This window comes from Vicugna pacos, chromosome 1 (genome assembly GCF_048564905.1).
Source record: "Vicugna pacos chromosome 1, VicPac4, whole genome shotgun sequence".
NCBI classification, from domain to species: Eukaryota; Metazoa; Chordata; class Mammalia; order Artiodactyla; family Camelidae; genus Vicugna; species Vicugna pacos.
Genome location: NC_132987.1, coordinates 28,868,541 through 28,882,266, shown reverse-complemented (window position 1 = coordinate 28,882,266; position 13,726 = coordinate 28,868,541). Strand labels below are relative to the sequence as shown.

The 13,726-nt window shown below is 42.2% G+C and overlaps 1 pseudogene; it reads left to right on the top strand.

Moving 5' to 3' along the window:
* The first annotated feature begins 2,147 nt into the window (after positions 1–2,147).
* Positions 2,148–7,019, top strand: LOC116279589 (peptidyl-prolyl cis-trans isomerase FKBP8 pseudogene; annotated as a pseudogene).
* Positions 7,020–13,726: the final 6,707 nt, after the last annotated feature.

Here is a 13,726-nt window from a genome sequence, read left to right as displayed (position 1 = left end):
ATGTAGCTTCTGGATACGCTAGAGGGGCGTGCAAGAAAAGCTAAGACTTCTCTGTGCTGAAGAGAAAGGGTGCAGAAGGTGGATGAGAGAGGGAGTAATCAGTGTAAACCTGGAGTTGGTTCCTTCAGCCAAGATGAGGGGTCTGGAGCAGCAAATGTGTGCACAGCTGTCCTTGCAGGCACTGCTGGAGAACGCAGTCATCACAGAAGAATGTCAGTGTGAACTGCTCCGTGAAAGCTCAGCCACTAAATGGAGCAGGTTTTTCTGGGAGTGACTAGAATCAGGTAGGTTTCATTTTTGTCTTGTGGTTTTTACATCAACCAGAATGAAGGCTTTTTTTTTTTTTGAAGTCTTTGAATAAAGAAAGTTAATTTATAGGGAAAAATAAGGATACATGTTTGCACATATGTTATTTGAGGAAGGTTAGTGGTGCCCGGGGGAGAGAAACCAGGATTCTTACCCAGGGCTTTCGTCCCAGAGCCAAGGGCAGGGACGAAAGTAAGGCAAATCCCATATTTTCCACCCCAAATTTTACCCATTTTCAGAGCTGAAGCTTCCAATAACTTAACTCCTGTTACTATTTGTCTATATTCTCCATGTTGAATGACTTCATCTGTCAAACAAGTTACCTGTGTTGAGTGATAATTAGTTAGTATTTTCAAATTTTAAACCAAGGGATCTATAGCTTATTTTCAGTGCTTATCATTAGCTTGAGTTGACTGACTCCTTCCAGGGCCAATGAAAACTATTTGTGTGAACATCTTTAGTCTAATCATGGCAGAGGAAAGATGATTTTCTCTTGGCAAATTGCTAAACTTGGAACTAAATTCCAACCACAGAGTGGCTAATACAAATAATCATTCTGAATGTGAAGTGATGGTGCAGGGTGTCCGGGTTGGGAGTAACTCACCCAGGCTCATGCCCCTGGGAGATGGTGCGCGGTCAGAAGGGGGAGCGGTAAAGAGGATGGATTACTTGGGTTATAAAGCATTAGACTTTGAATGTAAGAAAAGAAGAATTCAAAGGTGTATTTAAAACTTTGCAGAACCATCTTGCTTCTCCAAATACACATAAACTAAGCTAAAGGGTAGGAAACCTGTGAAACAATTGTTGGGGATATTTTTAATTCTGTTACTCTCTGTTCCCCATAAAATATCTCCTGTGACAAAATTTCTTTTCCATAAAAACTTGTCTGTCTTTAAGTCAAAACTATGTTTCTCTCTCTCTTTTCTTAAAGAGCAGTTTTAAATTCACATACACACACCAAATTGAGAGAAACGTACAGAGACTGCCATCCACCTTCTCCCTACGTAGGCATAGCTTCTCCCGTTATCAGTATTGTTTGCAGAGTGACACATTTGGTACCAAGGATGAACCTACACTGACATCATAATCACCCAAAAGTCCAGAGTTTACTTAAGGGTTCACTCTTGGCATCGTATATTCTTTGGGCTTAAACAAATTATGACATGTACCCACCATTATAATATCATACAGAGTATTTCACTGCTTTAAAAAAATCCTCTGGGTTCTTCCTGTTCATCCTTCACCCTCCACCCCTGACAACCACTAAATTCTTTGTTGTCTCCATGCTTTTGCCTTTTCCAGAATGTCATATAGCTGGAATCATGCAGCATGTAGACTTTTCAGATTGGCTTCCTTCCCTTAGTAATATGCATTCAAGTTCCCTCCTTGTCTTTTCCTGGCTTGATAGCTCATTTCTTTTTCAGTATTGAATAATATTCCACTGTTTGGAATACATAGATGTCCCATGGTTTCTTTACCCATTCACCTACTAAAGGACATCTTGGTTGCTTCTGAGTTTCAGCAATTATGAATAAAGCAGTGAAAACATCTGTGTGCAGATTTTTGTGTGGACATAAGTTTTCTCTTCTTTTGGGTAAATACCAAAGAGCACAATTGCTGGTTAGATGGTAAGAGTATGTTTAGTTTTGTAAGAAACCACCATACTGCCTTCCAAAATGGCTGTGCCATTTTGCGTTTCCATCAACGATGAATGAGAGTTCCTGTTGCTCCCCTTTTACTTAATTTTTTTTCCGAGTGTTATCATTTTAATGAAATAAATATAAACATGAATCATATAGTCAACCACACTTTTATAAGCCCTAGCATTTGCCTACCTCGCGATGAGGGAGACCTCCTCGTCAGTAAACTTGGAAACTAAGGGTATGACTGCAATTCTCTCCTTCAACCAGTGCACTTCATTCTTAGTTGCTGACTTAGAAAAGGAGTCACCCCCCTTCACAAGACAAGAGGGAAACCAGACTCCTAAGTGCTGAGCCTTTTCAAGTGGGATGCTGCCTTCCAGGCTCCTACTGTCAAAATCCTCAATAACCCTGATCTTCCCTGCGTGAGCACTGTTGTGGCACAGAAGAGATTCCTCACATTCTGCCCTTTGTCTGCCTTTCTGCTGGTGTGCTCTTGAGCCAGAGTTGGTCTTTTCACTGATAACACGTGGCTATGATCCAAAGCCACACAGCAAGACATGAAGAACTGACTGCTGCTTGAAATGCTTGTTTTGACTTGTTCTCTATCCCAAAGGACAGAGTAAATTCTGCACAAATATCAAACACTGGTGATCTATTGATAAAAATAAGATTGGTCCACTTATTTTCACAATTAAAATCTAAGTGCCTCTACTCAATGTCAACTTTCTTGTATATTTTTTCATTGTTCCTGAGGAGATAAAATAGTTACTAATCAGCAAAGGGAAATATATACAAGATCTTATGGTAGCTCACAGCAAAAAAAAAAAGTGACGATGAATATACACATGTTCATGTAGAACTGAAAGATTGTGCTCTACACTGGAATTTGACACAACATTGTAAAATGACTATAACTCAATAAAAGATGTAAAAAAATAGTTACTAATCATAGCTAACATTTTGAGCACTTGCTATGAGCCACAAACAGTACTAAGCACTTTATATTTATGTCATTCAACCTTCTTAACAATTTGATGAAGTGTTGGTGTCATTTTTATCTCATTTCCAGATGAAGAACCTGATACAAAATAATGTTAACTTTTTTCCCCTAAATTTTAACCAAATGATTGAAAAGCAAGAATTTGAATCTAGGTAGACTCTAAACTCCTAAGTTTATGTTCTTAATCATTTATTAAATCGTCTCTAGTCCCAGACTATTCTTAACTACTTGAATATAATTCAGGTAGTCCTCCAAGAATCAGGACTGTGATCTAAAAATCACCTGTACTGAAATTATACGCATGACCATCTTTCATTAAAATTTTGCATCTCTTCTCAAAAAACTCTCCCTTGGAAAGCTCATACTCATCTTCCAAAGCTCCAGATCCCTCCCTCAGTAAAGCGTCCTTCTCCTCCTCCAGAAGTATTTGTTGCCCTGTCTTCTGTGCTTTCTTAGTAACTCATCCATACCTTGTGATAGACCTTAACCCTGTAATTACAAGACTTTTCTTTAAGGCAGCTGGGCTGTTCTGTATCTTCGGTATCTGGTAGGTGCTATATTTTTCTGAGATAAACACATGGAAATTCTTCAAGCCAAGAAATATCATCCTTCTGAGAAGAAATTCAGAGAGAAGAATAGGTCGTGAATATACTTTCTGGAGCAAGAGGAAGAATAAATGCATATAATTTATATATAACTAAAAAGAGTTAAATCTCAAAGAGATAGAAGAAGGCTATTAAAGCCATATCTATTTCCTAACCTGCAGAAACATGCTTCCCACAAAATGCTCCACAACAGAACAGAGTTCTCCAGAAGAACGTTCCACGCTTCAGAAGAACCGAGGATCTGCACGGTACTGTGCTCATCTTTAAGGTAAGGCCCTGGGTTGAGAGAACTTCCTAGATCACATCAAACAGCAACACTGACATCTGCTGGAAATGCACTCTGCCCACATTTTCTGCAGTTGGTTAAAAAGAAAAAAAAAAACAAGTACACAGAAACAAAATGATAAGAAACTACCTAAAAAAAAAAAATGCAGAACCCAAAGAAAGAGGGAAAAAAAACCACCCAAGAAACAAATAGGAAAAAAAAAAATCAAGAAAATGTGCACCTGAACAATCTTGGGCATTTCTTTCATTGGGAATATAATCTTGACAAACACATTTTTGGAGATAACCATGGCCATAGATTTGTGACCCTGGGTTACTCATTCTTACAGACATATCCTCTAGCTTGGCCCTCCAAAAGTGTTTGATGTTTTCATGTTTTTAAAAACAAAACATGCTACATGTCTCCGCAATGAATTTCTACCTCATGTTTCGTAAATAGCGTGGTTCGTGCTCTCTGGGTCACAGCAAATACTAAATCATCCTCAGCTGAGGCCGCGCCTCAGCTTTCATGGGTATGGTTTTGGCAAGTGGCTTGTTGCTGTGGTTTGTATATTTCTACCTGTTCTGCTGTCTCACTTGTGATATTAGTTAGGTATTTGGGGAATAGTCAAACTGAAGAATGATATACTTTCCTCCTTTTATTTATTTATAAATTTTAAGTGAATCAGGTGTAAAGTATTTCTTTCTACACTTATTTTGCTTATTTATTAGAACTTTTTGGTAAGAGGAAACATTTTGCAACTCACAAAAAGGATTACTTTGTTTTATTTTTCAGGAAAACCCCAAACCTGTATGAATTAACTCCTGGCTTCCCCGCATGAGGCTTCCATGATGAGCTATGTTTATGTTTTCTTCTACATCTACCTCATAGGTGTCCTTCTGGGGGAAGTCAGGTATTTATTTTTTCCCTTTTTGCTTTGTGGCTTTTCATCTCTTTATTTTGAAATATGATAAGTATACAGAAAAAGCACGTAAAACACAAATGTACAGCTTAATGCCTTATAATAAGATGAGCACTCATCATAGTCCACGCCCTTGCTTTCCTTTACTTCTGAACCCTTACGTTTACCTTTCTAGATGCCACAGCATTGCTGGGACTTTAATTTTACATAAACGGGTCATACATAGTGCATGTTTTCTTCTATTTCTGGCTTCATTCAGTCAACATTCTGATTTTCATGTGTGTGGTTGCTTGTAGCCGTGATTTGTTTATCTTTATTGTTCAATGTTATTCCATTTTACGAATGTATCACCAATTGCTCATCCAGTCTCTCGTTAATGGGTCATTATTTGGGTCATAATTTGGGGATATTTGGGTCATTTCTGGTTTGGGGCTGTTTGTAGTTCTAATGCTCATCCCCCAGCCACCACCTCTGGCAACTCCCGAGCTGTTCTCTGTATCTATGAGTTTTGTTTTATTTTTAGATTCCGCATATAAATGAAATCATTGTCTTTTTCTGTCTTGTTTCTTTTAGCTTAATGCCCTCAAGGTCCATCCATGTTATTTGCATGTTACTGCAAATGGCAGGGTTTCATTCTTCTTATGGCTGAATTATACATCTATATATGTTCACATTTTCTTTATCCCTTCATCCATCGATGGACACGTGTTGTGTCCATGTCTTGGCTATTGTAAACATGCTGCAATGAACATGGAGATGCAGATATCTTTTCAAGTTACTCCTTTTGTTTCCTTCCGAGAAATGCAAGTGGAATTGCTAGATCACATGGTGAGTTCTATTTTTCATTTGTTGAGGAAACTTTATACTGTTTTTTCATAGAGGCTGCACCGATTTACATTCCCACCAGCATTTCACGAGGGTTCCCTTTTCTCCACATCCTGGCCATCACTTACCAGTTGTCATTTTGGTAACAGCCATTCTGACAGGTGTGAGGAGAGATCTCCTTGCCGTCTTGATTTGCACCTCCCTCATGATTAGTGATGTTGAGCACCTTTTCATGAACCTGTTGGTCATCTGTATGTCTTCATCAGAAACATGTCTATTCAGATCCACTGCCTATTTCTAAATGGGATTGTTTTGGCTTTTTGCTATTGAGTTGGATGAATTCTTGGCTATTAACATATTTTGGCTATTAACTCTTCACCAGATGGGGTCCCACTGCTTGAAGACTTAAGTGCTGGCTGGGGTGAAAGAAGGGAGGATGAGGACCCGAGCTAGATACCGCTGCCAGAAGAGTGGGGAGCCCCATTGTAGGAGGCCCAGCAGCCCAGGGCCTGGCCAGAGAGTTCCTGGCTGCCATGGAGTTGAGCCTAAGCCCGCCCCCACCCCAGAGGAGTGGCTGGAGTGGCTGGATATCCTGAAGAACCAGCTCTGGAGGAAGAAGACATTGTTCCCAGGCCTGCCCTCCTCCAACCATCCGGCCAAGGACCAGGTCACCATGCAGCTGCAGATGTCACTGGAGAAAGGCATGCAGGTGAAGGAGGAGGGAAGCTGGGCAACTTCGATGTTATCCTGGCTCAGATCTCAGGGTCCTGCTTGCGGACATGGGAGACATGGCTATGATCACTGCTAATGCCAAGTAGAGCTGCGAACCCCAGCACAGGAGCCCACACCTCCCCCAGCACGGCTCTATACCTGGAAGTGACCCTGAGGACTGCTGCGGACGGGCTGACCTGGAGATGCTCACTGGCCAGGAACTGGCCAGCTGAGAGCAGGAGTGTGGCAATGCCTGCCACCCGCAGACCACTAACCCTTACATTACCCCCAGCACCAAAGTGGACATGACATTTGAGGAGCAGGAGCAGCTCCTGCAGCTGAAGATGAAGTATCTGAATGACCCGGCAGCCTCGCAGCTGGAGCTGGACCACTGTGCCACCCTGCGCACCCACAGCCTCCTGCTCCAGCAGCTGCGGGATGACATCAAGGCGCCCTTCTCCAAGCCCAGCAAGGTGAGCACAGCCCGGCCATCCTCATCCTGAGGGAGGCCCTGAAGCTGGAACCTTCCAACAAGACCATCCACACCAAGCTAGTGAAGAAACAGGCAGCCCAGCGGAGCATGGAGACCCCTCTGTACCCAGGAACGCTGGGCAACCCCAGCCCTCTGACCACCACGTGTCCTGGTAAGGGTGCCTGGTCCGTCCAGTGGAAGAGGCTTTTGGGGACAACTGCTGTTGCTCTTGGGGGCGTGGCTGTCTATAGTCATTGTGCCCAGAACTGACTGCCCAGGTGACAGCCACCTACCGCCACCTCCTTGCACAGTGGACCCCACCCCATTCTCCCTAACTCTCCCCAGCTCCCTGTCCAGGCCCCCTCTGACCTGGCCCCCTCCTCCAGGTGAGGCACAGCAAAGTTTGGCGGTCCCCTGGCTCAGAGCACAGAAGGGACTAAGACCTACAGAAGGAAAGTGAGGCGGTGGAGGCCTCACAGGCAGCCTTGGGGGAGGGGACCCTCATCCCTCCAGACCCAATTTCCACCCCTCGCCAGCTCTCAGCAGGGGCAGACCTCAGTTTCTCCTTCCCAGCAGGCCTGGGGGCAGCGCTTCCCACACCCGATCCCCATCCAAGTGCCAGCCCCTGCTGCCCGCCTGCTGCCCTCTGTCCAGACTCCCCCACACTCCCCTCAATTTTCCCCCACACACGGGGAGCTAAAGTCTCTTCCACCACAGCAAACAAACAAAAAAGGCAGCCCTATTACAGCCGGACGCAGGGCTTCTTTAATAGGCCACTTTGGGTTGGTGTCTCCCTGTTGGCCGGGCTGGAACTCCAGAGCTTTCCTGGAATGGTGCTGTGGTCTGCAACTCTGCCTCCCCTCCCCTCGTCCCTCCCCACTTCCCTTCACAGGTGTCAGATCCGCAGGACAGTCTGCGGCTCGGCCCGGTCTCTGGCTCCCTCCTGGTAAGTCTCCTGCATGTTTACTTCCTCTTGGCCTTGGTTTCCTAGAAGGCCCTGAGAACTCATTATCCTAATTCTAACCGTCATGATGTCTCATCACCAATAGATGGTTTTCCTCTTTTTATAATTTTGCCTTCACCAATCCTCTGCCAGTGGCAACCAGGATGCTCTTTCTGACCATCGTGAAAGTCCAAACACTTCACTGCAGCCTCTGGGGTCACATGCCAGCCTCTCTCTCCCGTCCACCCCTCTCTGCCTCACACCGCAGGTGGTGATGACTTAGGTTTGTCAAAGGCTTCCACTCTTGCCTCGTGCTCCTCTCCCCCGTGCCTGAGCTGAGGCGCCCTTTCTGCCTGGGATGCGCTTCCCGCCTGTTTGCTTAGACACAACAGCTCACCTGCTGGCGCCTCTCCAGGAGACCTTCCCAGAACACCCAAGCCAGACATTGTGTCTCGTGCCACCAGTCACCCTGTCTGTCCCCTGAATGCTTCTAGGTCTTACGTTTGCCTTTGTACCTCCCCCCACCACCCTGCACGGGGGGGACTGTGACGCCCATCAGGGCAGGAACAGCGCCTTTCCCACCTGTCTCCACATGCTTGGTGCTGGCGCGTGCTTGGCCCAGAGTGATCATTCAATAAATATTTGTTTTGTAATTGAAAACGTTCAACCCTAGCAATTCATTCATCTACCATCTTTAGAAACTCCTAAAATACAAAGTGGTTGATTAGTTTGTTCAAGTGTTTTGCAGTTACTAGACGCCACGTTATTTGTCATTCAGGGATGGACACAGACTGCCCAGAGTTTTCGTCCTTTGGGGGTTATGAGAACCTCCACCAGAGGGTGAGTCAGAGGAGGAAGATTAGATCAAAGTAGAACCAATCCATTTCCTATGGATAAGGATGCTGGGGAAAACAAAGCAAATGTTAATACTAATGAGTAAATTGAGGTTTGAATTCTGCAGATCTCTGGTTTACTCATTCACCCTTATCTATTTGGATTTGAAGTAGGACTAACATAACCTAACTCCTGCCTTTCGGAATTTTGGAAAAATGCAAAGAGATAAGCACTTTAATTATTTCTCTCCTATTTATTTTAAAATATTGTAACCATTTACCCATGCACATGGTGGGTATGCACCTGATATTGGCAAATCAGAGAATTAAAAAGATGCCCACATTTATACCAGCACATCAAGCAATTCAAGTCAGAGGAATAGTATCCTTTTGCGGGTGTTCATCACCCATGTTTTGGGTGATTATCACATTTGTGATTAAGCAAACTTAAGGTCTGGGTGTTGTGTGCTTACGGAAGGCAAATAGTAGTAGCATTCTTTCTCCTATGGGCATGAGAAAGCTTGTAGAAAGGTGCGCTTTTTAGAAAGTGGGAAAACTGTAGAATTGGAGAAGTTCGGGTTCCCCAGACTCACCTGGGCTGTTTCTCGGCCGTTGCTCCTTAGAGATCAGCGCCCTCTCCCCCTCCTTCCCCAGCGCGGTCTGTGTGGTCCTCCAGTGCAGCAACGATCAGTCTGAGTTGCAGCTTGTTGTTGGCACATGTCTTGCCAACTCTTCTTCGGGGTCTTTGAGCTTGGAGACTGATTCAGATCAATTGTAATGTCCTCAACATCTACCACGATGCAGGGCCCAGATTCACATCCTTTAAATTCTTGCAAAAGAAAGAACAAGAAAAACAAAGATGAAGGAAGGATGGGAGAGAGAGAGGAAAGAAATAAAATAACATGAATTTAAGTCATTTTCACATAACGTCTCTTAAAGGCTTTAAATCTCATTAACCATGGAATGAAAAATTTCATCTCTTATTCAGGGATTGTTAACTCAAAGTGAAAAGATGGGAAGATTGTAGGGGAACGAAGTGGCTTCCCAGACCCTTTTAAGTCACATCAGATGAAACAAGGAGGGTTCTGCTGGGAGCCCAGAGAGCCAAAAATAGTGATCGGAGCTCAGCGCCTGGTGAAATAATATAAAGGGGACAGAGAGGAAGAAAAAGAACCAGCTAATTAAAACAAGAAGATAAATATATTAAAAAGTATCAGGCTGTAAGTGGATATTCTGTACAAATCCATTTCCACTGCAATTCTTATAATTTGTTCACAAATAAATGGCTTATGTCCCTCCTATGCTCCGCTGTGGATGCTAATTACCACGGGCTTGAGATGCCTGGGAAAGAAACAAAAACATAAATAAAACCAGTTCTGCCGATGATAGGGAAACATGCCTGCACGCAAGTCTACAGACTTAGGGACAGTCTCACGGCCGTACAAAGACTGTGAAGGTATGTTCTCTTTTCACCACAGACTCCTTGTAGAATACGTTCATAAGCTATACCACGCCTACCAGAACCTTCCTTCTGCATTCTCCTCTCCATAGACAAGGAGTTAAGGAATCACAATTTGGTATTCAAGGATGGAGGAAAGTTTTAATCCAATACATTCTAAATTACTCTCTTTTGTGGTAGAGTTCAAGGAGTTCGGAGTAGGTTGTGGCCTGGGAAATACCAGCTCATTTCTGCAGACAATTTTTCAAAAAATGGAAGATACTGAAATTCCATCAGTCTTTTTAGATACTCAGTGGTTGCACTGTTTTCATGGCCTGAAAAGGAGAGTTCGGTAGAATGTTTCTGATCTGCATTTCCAATCGAGGATAGGAGATACGTTTAATTAAAATTAATGGAAACAAACATTCAGCCAGCAACTCCTAAATACAAAGCTGGCGCTAGGCACTGAGGACCACACACAGACACGTAAGACTGGCTACTCCCGGTGAGAGAAACCTTCCTTTGGGCAGATTCAGGTTTGTAAACAGCACACCTGGACCTTGCTAGCAAATCTTCCTAAGGTATGTTGCACACACTTAGTTGTCCTTTTCACTAAGTTATAATAAATAAAGTGTGTATATGACAATGAGTGTGTATATGTCCATGAATGACTGAAAAATTGTGCTGAACACTGGAATTTGACACAACATTGTAAAATGATTATAAATCAATAAAAAATGTTTAAAAAATAATAAATATATGTGAACCAATCTTAATGAGAGTATCCTGAGGGTGGGAGGGTGAGGAGACCACCTGAAAAATAGATTAATTAATTGATTGAAGACAGAAATTTGTGCTATAAATTAAAGGTAAACAGGGGATGATTTAATCACACAGAAACTAGTTACAATTTTAGTGAAGACCACAGATTATACTGAGAGGGGTTTTATTAACATCCTTCCACTGTTTTTCCCTAAAACAACGTAAATATTTCACTGATTTGGCAAGATACTTTATATAATTCTCAACTAACATTGATAGATATGTGCATGTTTTAAAAGACATTTTAATATTCTGAATTTGGCAAACTGACTTGAATGTGTGACTGGTCTAAGAAACAATGTAAACAAATTCAAAATAAACAATAAAGGAAAAGATATGAAGTAATTTAAATGAAAAGCAATAAATATTTACTGAAACACTTAGAAAATTTGAAAGCACAGGAGATTTTAAGTCTCCTGTAATCCTACCACTAAAATTACTTTCCTAGGTAACTAAATCACTTTTGAAAAAACCCATTTTAAATACATAGCACTCTGTAATACTTTGCTTGCATTTCTTAGCTATTGAAACGAAGACTCCTCTTGGTTTTTACTATTATGAAGAAATGTTACAATGAACATAAATATTTTTTCAATATTCAGATTACTTTTTAAGGATAAAATATGAGTTGCATAATGAATAGCATAGTCATATTACTGTATTCAGGAAGAGATGGTCGTTTTCATTTACTCTTATTCTAAATTATTTTGTGGTTCAATTAAAGGGCTTGGAGCAGGTGTGGGAGGTAGGAAATTCTAGATCAGCATGTGTCCAGTATCCTATACATCTTGTTTTAGTCATCACATTGTGAGGTTCTTGCTACTCAACCTTGTATCTCAGGCCTAGCACGGTGCCTGGCATATAGCTAGATTCTTATAATGTGCGTTTATGGAGCTGAGTCAAGGCTAATTTCAGTGTCTAAACTAAAGCTATGATGGTGTGATAAGGAGATATAGTAGAGCCACTCAAGTGTAACTAGAAATATTTTGGTAAGTATCATAAAAATATTTAAAATACATTGTTTAATGGCACAATTTTCATGATAATTAATGCATCCATTCTATTATTTGATCTTGAACACAATTTAAGGAAACCAAGAATTCACATAGTTAAGCTTAAGCGTGTCTAAACGGTCACTTTCAAATTGACGTGCGTTAGGTGGGGTCTGTGATCGTATCATGCTGAATCATGAAACAGAAATGTTTAGAGTGAGTCAGAAAACACTTGGATTCTATTTTTGAAATGTTCACTATATGTGCAGGAATGAGCAGGACTGTTGAGGTGGTAAATTACAGGAAGTTACAGTTTCACTGTTGAGCAGGAAAGACAGAACGAGAGACAACACAAATAGAGTATACACATGGCTGCTTTGAAAGGGGTCTGTAACCTAGGAACTAGGATGAAAAGTTAAAGATGAAGTGGAGTAATTTGAAAAAAAAATGGGTAAAAATAAAATAGCAATCATAGTTAACATGTATCAGTTCCTCGCTATATGCCAGGCACTGGTCTAAACATTATTATATATTAACTCAGCCGTTGCCTTCATAGCAATTAAATCAGAACATCTGGTAGAAGGGACATTTTTTAATTATCCCTGAGATAGTTAAGTCTGCTGCAAAGTCTGGGAAACATTCAACAACCCTGCAAGGGAAAAATTCCTGTTACTGTTTCTATCTTATTAAGGTGGAGACTGAGTCACAGAGAGGTAACATACTTGCTGAGGTTGAGGAGCTGAAAAGCTGAGACTTGAATACAGGTGGTCTGAGCCCAGAGCCCTTGATCTTAACCACTGGCAGAGCCACCCTGGTGCCTTCATGCCATTTTTAATGAGCAGCTTTGATTTTTATGAGTTTAAGGAAGTTTCCAATGCATGTCTTAAAAATAGTCACTTTAGGAGGGTATAATCTGTTCCTGTGGTTTGACCGGCATCTGTGATTTTGGTGTCCTGGGGCAGGACCGATCTCTACCATGCACAAGGTTGTCAAAACTACCCTTCTCTCTGCCTTGTTCCTTAACCCTCCAAATTTTATTACTTACATTTATCTTCAGAGTCCACACAAGCCCATGTCAGGGAATTCAAACACTGAGCTCCTTCTGTTACCAGAAAAAGGAAAATAAGAATTACCTCCGTTCTTACTCACCCGAAAAAAAGATTTGATGAGAGACAGAAAGCATGATATAAGCAATATTTTTATTAGTGAAGTAAAAAAGTAAAAGTACTCTCTCGAGAACTGGGAGCGGGGCAATCCCAGAGAGGAAAAATTGCGCCATTCCCTCGTTTTTCCTGTTTTTATATCCTGGTTTCATGATTGATTGATTGATTGACAACTCAGGTTCCCTGTGCTCTGGTTGATTGACAGCTCAGGTTCCTTGTGTTCTGGATTGTTCTGTTCCCCTTCCCCTCTCTTTGCCCAGTGCTCATTTCTATCTAAACTACCTAACATTACCCCCTCTAGTCATAGTACCCCAAATCTTTGGGACGTAGAGGGGGACGACCGCTCTAGCTACTTCCTGCTGATCTGGGGAGATGATGGAGCTCACTGGGGTCTCAGACTAGCTGGCTGTCACTGGGCAGGTGGTGAGTGAAGCGCCGGTGTCCATTGAGGGGCATGTGTCAAAACTATCTTGGCTGATTGGTAGCTTACCTTGTTGTATAGCCATTTGAAGTTTGATTCTAGATGAGAAGAAACACATTTTATAAAAAGGTTGAAAAAATAGAGGTTCAATAATAATGCCTGATATTTAAGAAGCCGAGCATCTGAGAGCCAGAAGTGTCCCTTGCCTTTTAAAAGGTCAGAAATTTGATGGTTAGCTTATGCTTGTATAGGGGCCCCCAGAGTTAGCTTAAAAGCTTCCTCAGGAGAGTGGAGAGGGCTCCCAACACTCATAGGCAGGAAGGCCAGCCTCAAGCAGTGGGATCTAGCCGCGTGGAGAGGTATCC